This window comes from Nyctereutes procyonoides, unplaced genomic scaffold (genome assembly GCF_905146905.1).
Source record: "Nyctereutes procyonoides isolate TBG_1078 unplaced genomic scaffold, NYPRO_anot_genome, whole genome shotgun sequence".
NCBI lineage: Eukaryota > Metazoa > Chordata > Mammalia > Carnivora > Canidae > Nyctereutes > Nyctereutes procyonoides.
The window spans coordinates 38,335,785-38,347,266 of NW_026575048.1; positions in this window are offsets into that span (position 1 = coordinate 38,335,785).

The following is an 11,482-nucleotide window of genomic DNA, read 5'->3' on the forward strand; positions in this document are numbered from 1 at the left end:
GCGTTCGCGGGCGGAGGACGCGACGGCCGTCCGCTCACGCCGCCGCTCTAAAGGTGTGGGCAGTACCACGCGGGATGCGTGCAAGGGAGAGGGCGAGGGTGGAGCAAGAACCCAATTGGCCCGAGGAGCTCAAAAGGGAACTTTGGAGACAGCTCCGGCGCCCGCAGAGCGCTACAACTGCGCTCTCCGTAAACAAGAGGGTGGAAACCGTCCCTAACCACTCCGCCCAGAAACGGGGAAAAAGAACCAATGGGCGCGGGCGGTACGTAAGGGACCAACGTCCTCCAATCCCTGACTGAGGCGTAAACCCTCAGCCAATCGTAGCCTAGGGGCCGAACCAATGGGCTCGCTGTTGGAGGGGGGTGACTTGGGGTGCATACTGGGAAGCAAGTTATTTCGGGAAAGCCAGGAGGGAGAACGAGACAGAGGAAAAGGTCGCCCTAGTCGTCATTTATGTCATCTCACCCGCACTCCTGGGACTGCTGTTATTCCGAAGTTTGGGAAGACGGGACTCGTCGGACGGAAAACGGAGCCCGGCGGGGCGGGGGTGATGCCGGAGGACGGCCGAGGAGGGCTGCTCGGTAGCCGCGCGGGGCGGGCGCGGGGAAGGGCCCAGCGGGGCCGTCGGAGCTGCTACGACGCCGGTGCCGCGGGGAGGTCGCGCTGCCCACCCCGCTGTGGGCCTCGGCGCCTCGGCCGCAGGGCTTGGACTCTCCCAGCCGGTAGCCGGCGCGCTGCACGGTGTGCGGGCAGCTCCACGCAGTGGAAAGCCGCGCGGGAGAGCGGCCCCGCCTGGCCCCTGCTCTCTGGCGCCTTATTCCATCGATACGAACTGAAATACCTCCTTGGCGTAAATTCTTCCCCGACCGCCGCGGGGTGTCCAGCCTTGGCCTGTATCCCCTCGCGCACTAAGCTCCAGTTGCGTTGTTAGCTTTCCTCCGAAAGCCACATTAGTTAGTTACCTCAGGGCGCCACCTTTCTCGTCCTCGAGTTCTCAGTTCACTTGTCCGCTCAGAGGACCCTCCCCTGACCACCCTGATAGGAAGACCGCTCTACCTGCCTGCACTCCTCCAGTGTTGTCATATTTATATTTATATATATATATATATATATATATATATATATATATATATATATATCAACCGTATCACCAGTTTTCTTTCACACCATTTGTTAAAAGCTGAAATAACCGGGTTCGATTTTTCGTTTCCTTTTCCGCCAGCCCTTCTTCAGTAAATCCCCATAAAGGCAAGCCCCTTCCCCATCTTTATCTGTGCCCGAAAGTGGTGCCTAGCAACATAGTGGGCTTTTTTTTTTTTTTTTTAACTAAGGCGAAATCTTTTTGGGTCTCAATTTCCTTTTTTATACCTTGGAAATAATTGCAGTTAATAATACAGCATTGGATTCTTGGGAAATTAAGTGAGATAATATATGTAAACATTAATAGTAAGCAAGGAATAGCCACAGGATAAATGGTGGTGGTTAGTATTGCCTGTTCCCAGAAGTAAATCTGAGATGGCAACCTAAAATGGAATCATGTTGATCCAGTCTCGAATCCTTATATTCATTTCTTGGTGATTTTCAAGAGTGGCCCTAGCTATTGCTGTTAGAAATCTATTTTCTCCTCTTCACCAAACCAATTTTCTTTCTCCTCTTTCTTGGCAGATGGTCCCGATTGCTGTTTCACTGAGAAGATAAACATCCAGCTCCAGCATCCTCTGCCATTCTTCTCAGAGTATTTGTACCATCCATTGTGAACTGTTGTCAAGTATTTGAAGGAATGAGAGTTTTTTCTACCTTCTAAGTTGCCAGCCTCGACTTGCTGGCTTCATCTCACCTTCCTCCAGACCTCCTTCCCCCCCTATATACTAGGTTCTTCCTTTCTGCTTTGAGACTGAATGGAACTGACCTACCTGGGGAATTGGGAGAGAGATGGTTTTTGTTTATCCCTTCTCAAATGTTTTCCTTTTCCTCTACTCTTCACTGCTAAACTGCCCAAACAAACCTTTACATTTTTTCCTCCCTGATCTCCTTGATAAGCTCTTTATTTTCTCAGTATTTTTTTTTCCTCGAGCTCACTGCTACACAAGAAAATTCTGACTTACTCTCACCTGTAAAATTCTCCCTTGACATTGCCCTGTTAAAATAATTCAGTCACACCTTCTCCCTTTCTGGCTCATTTAGCCGTCTATGTGGGTGGGTATTTGCCTCAGGTTTTATCCTCAACCTCTTTTTCCTTTACCTGCTGTCCTGGGACAACACATTACAATTTCCCCTCTCCAGCCATAATCTGCCTCATAAACTCTAGCTTCACATTCCCTCCAACCACCAAGACATCATCATCCAGAGGACTCATTACCTCCAAGCAACATACTAAAAAAAAAGTGCATTATTTCTTTTCAAAATCGACTTTATTCCCTTTGACTCCTCTGTTTTTTGTCAGCATTACCTTATGTTTGTCAGCATTACCTTAACTCCTAGCTACAGCTACCACTTCTCCATCCTTATCTTTTGTTGAGTAACCTCTATACCCAGCATGGGGCTTGAACTCAGAACCCCAAGATCAAGAGTCTCTTGCCCCACCAACTAAAGTTGGGTATCCCTCCATCCTCATCTTTAACTTACCTGCAGGACTCTCAAAAACCCTTTATCAAATGCCTCCACTCGACTAACTTGTTTACATTGCTACCCATCTCCATCCTTCCCAAGATCCTTTTGCTAATTCAACTGCCTTCATTCACTCCCAGAATATTGATGTTCCTCAGGATTTTGTCCTCATCAGTATCCCTAGGGATACAGATTATCTTCTCCCTTTTTCATTCATCTTCCACATGTAGTCAGACATCAAGTTCTATTGAGTCTAATTTCCTAATGTCCTAATGTGGCTTTTTACTTCTGCATCCTCATCATCTGTAGCTTTGAGATATTTCTAAGATAATTGCTTCTCTTACCCCTACAGTGCCTCCAAATGAATCTTTATTTTCCTCAAAAGGTTGTTATAGTAATTAAATGAGGTAATCTATCTAAAGCATTCAACATAATGCCTGACGACATAAGAATTATTATTATCCACTGATCAGAAATAATCATACAAATAGCAAACTATGTTGTACACCTGAAACTAATATGTTATATATCAATTATACCTCAATTAAGAAAAAATAAAGAACCAATTACCCCCCATTACCTACAGCTTCAAATCATAACTCTCAGCTGGATTGTCTGCCCAGTGTAGCAACCCATCACAATTCCCCCATCCAAACACTGGACACTTTCACATTTTTAGAGTGAAGTGAGCATAGTTGACACATCTTTTTTCCTCTCCTGGAATGCCTTTCTTTGTCCAAAGCTATTCAAATCCTCCCCTTTCTTCAAATAACAAGTCCAACTTTTCTGATACCTTCTAAATCTTGGCCTGCATATTTCAGTATGGTAAATCACCAACTGTATGTAACTTTTTAAATTAAATAAAATTAGAAATTCAATTCCTCAGTTGTACAGACCACATTTCAAGTTCTCAGTAACCACATGTGATTAGTGGCTACTGTGCTAATCCATCACTGTAGAAAGTTATTTTGAAAAGTGCTGATCTAGAACGTGACCACAGTACAGTTACCAGCCAATCCTTGAACTGCTATAGGACCTCTGTGTTAAGTCTTTTAATTCCTAAGTCTCTTCTTGTTTAACTTCTCCAGTTTGTTTACTCAATTAGATTGTTAGCTCCTAGATCCGGGCTGACTTTTCTTTTTCTCCCATATGACAATCAGCATAGAAAAAGTGCTTTAGGTATTTGTTAAAGGAAAGAGCGTAATAAGAGAAGAGCCTTCAGGGCCCCTGGCTAGCTCAGTTGGTAGAACATGTGACTCTTGATCTCAGGGTTGTGAGTTCAAGCCCCATGCTGGGTGTAGAGATTACTTAAAATCTTTAAAAAAAAAAAAAGAGAAGAGGCTTTGAATTTACCCAAAGAGAAAAATAGTACTTGTAAGGGCAGAGAGCTCTACGTTCCCTCCGTAGTTTGTATTGGCCCTTCCTATAGTGCATAATTGCTTTAAGCCTTTATGATTTCTCAGAGAGTCTCTAGAAGCAAAAGGGGGAAAAATCAGTTTTCAGAACAACTGCAAATTATTTTTCTGTGGTTGCATTTTCACCTCACAATAAAAAAGAATTCCTACAAAAACACAAAACCCCACTCCAGTATCAAGTGAACTCCTGCCCCCATACTCTGTTTAATCTGGAGAACCTCTCATTTGCGGTCCTTCTGGACTTTGCTCTGGTCCTGCTTTTCATTTTAAATTTGATTCTCTGTCACATTTATGCAACTATTAATTGAAAGAAAAGGAAAAGAAAACCTTTGTCTTATGACTAAAATACATATTCATCATAAGGAAATTAGAAAAAGAAATAATACATAAATTATAATCTCATGAAATCCCAGAAACCAGAAAAAAATTAATTTTAACATTTTAACATTTGGAGTGAATTTCCAGAGTTTTTCCTGTGTATATGCATATACCCATATGTGCATTTTCATAAAAACTAGGTCTTTTTATGTACATTTTGTAAACTGCTTTTGTGGTTCACTTCACAACTTTTCTCTAACAGCAACAAAAGTTTTTAGGACTGCCTTTTTTTTTTTTTTAATGTAATCTCAACACTCAACATGGGGCTTGAACTCACAACCCCAAGATCAAGAGTCACAAGCTCTTTGACTGAACCAGCCAGGCACCCCAGAACTGCTTTTGACATCTTTTGAAATGTTTAATAGCTGTTGCACGTTTCTAGAACTTAGCACTCACCCTTATTCAACATATCTCATATTTATATTTTTCACTTTCATTTATTCTTTGAAATCTGAAACTACATAGAGGCAAGATAGAAAGTCAAAATTTCATCTTTCCAACTTGAGAATTTATTTTAAAAACTGCTTTAAAAATGTACTGTTATGCAAAATACATTTTTGATAATGGTAAGAAAGACTTTATAAAAAAAGACCTTGAGGAAAAGAGCTTGTTAATTACTTACTGTTCTAGCTCACAGCTAACATAAAAGTCAGAGTAAACTGACAAAATGTGTAATGAAATACTGATTTACAAAAAACAGTAGTCCTCATCTCTTAAGTCAGTTTTCATCATTTTCAAATAAAAAAAAAATCTCCACACATTTCTGGGAATTGTTACTAAGACAAGTTTAACAAATGAGTAACAGTACAACTACAAGCAAAAAAAAAAAAAAATACTGTGAATGTTTTCCACTTCGTTTATGTCTCCTGTGTGGTTTGGGGCAGATTGCCACTTAAATTCCTCTTTGCTGGCTGGCTAGATGATACTTGCCTGCCATTATGACCTGCTGTAGGAATTGGATGGGCAGTGGTGACAATAACTTTTTCTTCTGTATCCACTACCCCCCGTGTTTCAACCCCACTAATGTATGTCAAAAGACAGCCTCTCTGTCACTAGCAAAACCTAACCCCAGTGTAGCCTTCCTCACTTTTGGAGGCCAGGGCACTTTGATTGGTTGCCCACCAATTAAGCTACCCCCTTATATATCTCTGTAAGTATGGTATGCAGGCTTTGCCCTCATATATGGTACCAAACCTGTATGGAAGTATTTATACCTTTTGCATCTGTTCTTCACCTCCCTGTGTTTTACTGGCCCAAATCTTTTTCCTTCTGGAATCTGGGGTGTCTTTCTATACTTTATTTCCTGCTCACTCTTGTGTGTACTTTACTGGGTATAGCAAGAAGGGTGCTAACACTGAAGTAATTCATTCAACTCCTCCCAACCTAAGTTTATCTATAAAGTGAGAAGCTTGCAATAGGTGACCTTTTAGGTCCTTCCAGTTTTAGAATTATAGAGATGCCAAGATTTATTAAGCAGCATGTGAGGTGTGACACAACCAAACAGGAATGAACACATGCACCCTCTCCACTTTTGAAAGCTTTGAGTCTGAACCATTATTTCCTCATGGAAATGCAGTGTTGTTGTTGGTTAGGTTTTGTTTTTGTTTTTGCTTTATTTATCCCTCATTATAATAGTAACTACCTACCATTTATTGAGTGTTTATATTATGCCAGGCACTTTGCTTTAAATGTGATTATCCAAAGCAACCTTTTGGAGTAAATATTATTATATTTGTCCCCATTTTACAGATAAAGAAACTGAGGTGTGACGGGGTTAAGTAATTTCTCCAGGATTACACGAATAAGATATGATAGAGCTGGAATTTGAATTTTTTTAAATATTTTATTTATTTATTTATTTATTCATGAAAGACAGAGAGAGAGAGAGGCAGAGACAAGCAGAGGGAGAAGCAGGCTCCATGCAGGAAGCCCCACATGGGACTCGATCCCAGGACTCCAGGATCGTGCCCTGGGCCAAAGGCAGGCACTAAACCGTTGAGCCACCCAGGGTCCCTGGAATTTGAATTTGAATCAGTCTGACTCTAAGTCCATAAGCCACTATGCCTCAAAAAGCCAAAATTACACTTTGTACTTACTTGATAAGTACAATAGTTCTGCTAGAACAGAGGGTCATTTACCCTAGGTTGTGTGGCTTGGTATCAGGAGCTCAGGGCTAAGAGGCACAAAAATTGTAATTAACACTTCTACTTATCAACTTTTCAACTTTAGGCAAGAACTTAAACAAGCAGCCTTTTTTTTTAATAACAATATCTGTTCTACCTACCTTAAAGCATTGTTGAGAGAAACATATACATATATATATTTATAAAGTAATATGAATATACTTTATATAGTAAATGTATACATTTCATTAGTAAATATGTAAGAGCATGTGCATATATTCATTATATATGTAAAGTGCTCTATAAACCATTAAGCCCTATAAGAACTTAGGGTGCTATTATTTCCTCTTATTATGTATGCATTTGATTCATCTGTTTATGCATCTGTTCAGAGTCTGGGCTGTAAATTGCTAAAATACAAGATTCATGACTTTTGACAACTTTGGGGAGATTCCAGGTAGTAAACTAAGCTAATGTTTAAAAATGGCCTTTTAAGGAAACTTCCAGTTCAACTAACATGAAGTAATCCCATTCCTCTAGGTTGTCCCTAAAAAGCCCTAGAAATAGTACAAAAAACAAGCATAGTAATAGTTTGGAAGGTAGAAAGAAATTGGGCTACATAGGAATCTGGAGACTTGAGGAATGACACACAATGATAAATTTCCAGGTTTCTTTATTTCCTCTCAGATCTCAAACAGGGCAATACAGAATCCTCCAATGCAGCATTATGAACAGGCACAGAAAATAAAAGCTCCAAGAAAAGTCCGTTTTCCCTAGACAAAGGATGGAAAAAAGAGTAGCCTCACAATGGAAAGCCTTATTGGCAATTCTGTCCTACTCCAGCCAAATACAGAAAAACTACACCCTCTAATCCTAGCATGGTTTCAGCAGAGCTGAGCAAGGAGTTAATTTTCCATTCAACCCTCCCTAATGATGTACATGAGAGGCAGCATTCCAGTTCCCCTGCAGGATGGTTTTGGCAGGGCTGGAGTGGGGAGCTGACCTTCCATCTCCTGCCTGGCAAAAGCAGGTGGTGCTCCAGTTTCCCCAGCAGGCAGTATCAGCAGAGAGAGGGGAGCTGAGTTTACACCCTGACTCAGATGCAACAAGACAGAGTTGGTGCCCCACTTTCACTGTGAAGTTGCCAGTGGAGTAAGGGGGGAGCTGAACTTCCACCCCACCCATTTGCAACCAGGCGGTGTGAGTCAGTGCTTCACTTTTGCCAAGGTGGTATTGGCACGGCTCAGAGAGAAACTAAACATACACACCCAGCAGCCCATGTGCTAAATCTCAACAGGAAACTTCCTGCTTTAAAAGTAAATTTAAAAATTGATTGATTGATTGATTAAATAGAATCCAGAGCTCCATAATCTAATATCTAAAATGTTCAAGATACAAAAAAAAAAAAATCACTCATCCAAGAACCCAGAAAATCACAACATGAATGAGAAAAGACAATCAAAAGATGCCAATAATGAGATGAATCAAATGTTGGAATTCTCTGATAATTATGTTAAAGCAGCTATCATAGAAATAATTCATCAATAATTTACAAATACTCTTGAAACAAATTGAAAGTAAATATTTCAGCAAAAAAATGGAAGTTATAAAAACACTAAATAGGAATTATAGAACTGAAAAATATATAAGTGAAATAAAAAAACCTACCATAAGGGCTTGATAATAGAGTGAAGATAACAGATGGTAGAACTTGAGGAACAGACCAATGGAACTTACTCAAGCTGAATAACTGGATAAAATTGTCTAGAATAAAATGAATGGAATCTCAGACTATGGGATATTAAAGTAACAATCATATCATTGTAGTCACTGGAGGAGAGTGAGAGGAGAACTGAAAAAATACTCAAAGAAATAATATCTGAAAACTTCCCTAACTTGGCAAAATACATAAACCTGCAAATTCAAGAAGTTAAATTGCAAAAAAAGACAAGCCCAGAGGAATCCACTCCAAAACATACAACAGTTAAACTTCTGAAAACTAAACACAAAATATTTTGATAGCAGCCAGCAAGAAATGGCATTACTTATAGGGAAACATCAATATGAATCATAGCAGATTTCTCACCTAAGGTCCTATGGAGGCCAAAAGAAGTGGCACAATATTTTTCAAGTATTAAAAGGATTGTCAACCCAAAATCCTATGTCCAGTGAAATAACCTTCAATGATAAAATGGAGATCAAAAAATTCTCAGATGGGGAAGCCCCAGTGGCACAGCGGTTTAGTGCCACCTGCAGCCCGGGGTGTCATCCTGGAGACCTGGGATCGAGTCCCACTTCAGGCTCCCCGCGTGGAGCCTGCTTCTCTCTCTGCCTGTGCCTCTGCCTCTTTTGCTCTCTCTGAATAAATACATAAATACATAAATAAATAAATACATCTTAAAAAAAAGAAATTCTCAGATGAAGGAAAACTAAGAGAATTTGTTGCACCAAAAAAGAATTTTTTTTTAAGTGGGCTCCACACCGAGGTGTTTTTTTTTTTTTTAAGTGGGCTCCACAGGACTTGGAACTCATAACCACTGAGGTCAAGACCTGGACACTTAACTGAATGAGCCACCCAGTTGTCCCAAGAATATTTTCTAAACAGAAAGGAAAAAGATGAAAGAAGAAAACTTGGAACATCAGGAAGAAAGAACATAATAAAAAATATTGGTATATACAATAGACTCTTGAATTTTATAAATTCCTAAATTGATAGCTGAAGCAAAAATTAGAACACTATTTTGTAAGGTTCTAAATGTATGTAGAGTAAATATTTAAGACAATTATTTTTTTAATTTTTTATTTATTTATGATAGTCACAGAAAGGAGAGGCAGAGGGAGAAGCAGGCTCCATGCACCAGGAGCCCGATGTGGGATTTGATCCCGGGTCTCCAGGATCGTGCCCTGGGCCAAAGGCAGGCGCCAAACCGCTGCGCCACCCAGGGATTCCCTATTTAAGACAATTATACTATAAACAGGAAGGTCAAGGACATAAAGGGAGTTAAGGTTTCTATATTTAACATGAACTTGTAAAATAGTGACACAGTAGTCTGTGATACATAAACATAGTGTAATACCTAGAGCAACCACTAAAAAAACTATACAACAGGTAAAATTAAAAAGTACTAGAGATAGAGGATCCCTGGGTGGCTCAGCGGTTTAGCGCCTGCCTTTGGCCCAGGACGTGATCCTGGAGTCCTGGGATCAAGTCCCACATTGGGCTCCCCTCATGGAGCCTGCTTCTCCCTCTGCCTCTATCTCTGCTTCTGTCTCTGTGTCTCTCATGAATGAATAAACAAAATCTTTTTTAAAAAAAGTACTATGATAAAGAGGAAGTGGGGAGTTACTGTTTCAAGTGGTACACTGTTTCTGTTTGAGATTAAAGATGCTAGACATGGATAGTGATATTTGTTTTTTTTAAAGATTTTATTTATTTATTCATGACAGACAGAGAGGCAGAGACACAGGCAGAGGGAGAGAAGCAGGCTCCATGCAGGGAGCCCGATGTGGGACTGATCCCAGGTCTCCAGGATCACACCCTGGGCCAAAAGTGGCGCCAAACCGCGGGCCACCAGGGCTGCCGGGATAGTGATATTTGCACAACATTGTGAATGTACTTAATGCTCCTGAATTATATACTTAGAACTGTTTAAAAATGGTAAATTTTATGTTGTGCATATTTTACCAAAAATAGGTAAATTTAAAAAACATAAATGGTGATCCATTTTGCAATATATATCAAATCAATACATTATACACCTTAAACTTACATAGTGTTGAATGTCAATTTTATCTCAATAAAGCTGGGGGAAACTCTATAGATAAATCAAAATAGAATTTTCAAAATAAATTTTTTTTAGATTTTATTTATTTATTTGATAGAGAGCCAGAGAGCACAAGCAAGGGAAGTGACAGGCAGAGGGAGAGGGAGAAGCAGGCTCTCAGTTGAGCAGAGCCTGACACAGGGCTTGGCTCCAGGACCCTGGGATCATGACCTGAGCTAAAGACAGATGCTTAGCCAACTGAGCCACCCAGATGCCCCTCAAAATAGAATTTTCAAAAATGTCCAAGTAACACAGAATGGCAGGAAAAGGGAAACTACAGAAATGGAAAACAAAAAGTATACACAGAAAACAAAATAGCACATTTAAGTTGTAACATATCAATAATTGCATTAAATGTTAATAGCCTGAATACACCAATCAAAAGGTGAAATTGGCAGAATGGATTTAAAAATGTGACCTAATTATATATGATGTCTACAATAAGCTCATTTCAAATATGTTATCGGCAATGAAAGGAATTTAAAACCAAATATCATATGAACATTAAAGAAATGTGTGCTGCCATGAGTGGCTGACTTTATATTAATATCACCTATAGAAGCCTTAAGAGCAAAGAAAATTACCAGAGATAGAGATGGCCATATTGTGATAAAAGGGTCAATTCACCAAGATGACATGACAATTCAAAATAGGTATTCACCAGACAACAGAGCTGCAAACAAAATGTGAAACAAAAACTGAAAGAACTAGAAGAAATAGACAAATTCACAATAATAGTTGGAGACTTCAACACAAGTGATGGAACAACTAGACAGAAAATCAGTAAGGATATAAAAGAACACCAACAGGGGCGCCTGGGTGGCTCAGCCGTTGAGCTTCTGCCTTCAGCTCAGGTCGTGATCCCAGGGTCTGAGATCGAGTCTCACATCACGTTCCCCACAGGGAACCTGCTTCTCCCTCTACCTGTGTCTCTGTGTCTCTCTCTGTGTCTCTCATGAATAAATAAAATCTTTTTAAAAAAATAAAAAATAAATAAAAGAACACCAACAGCCAGCAGGATCTGGTCAACATTTATAGAATACTTCACCCAATAACAACAAAATACATATTCTTATCAAGTGCTCATGGACATATACCAAGATAGACCATTTCCTGAGTCATAAAACAATTTTCG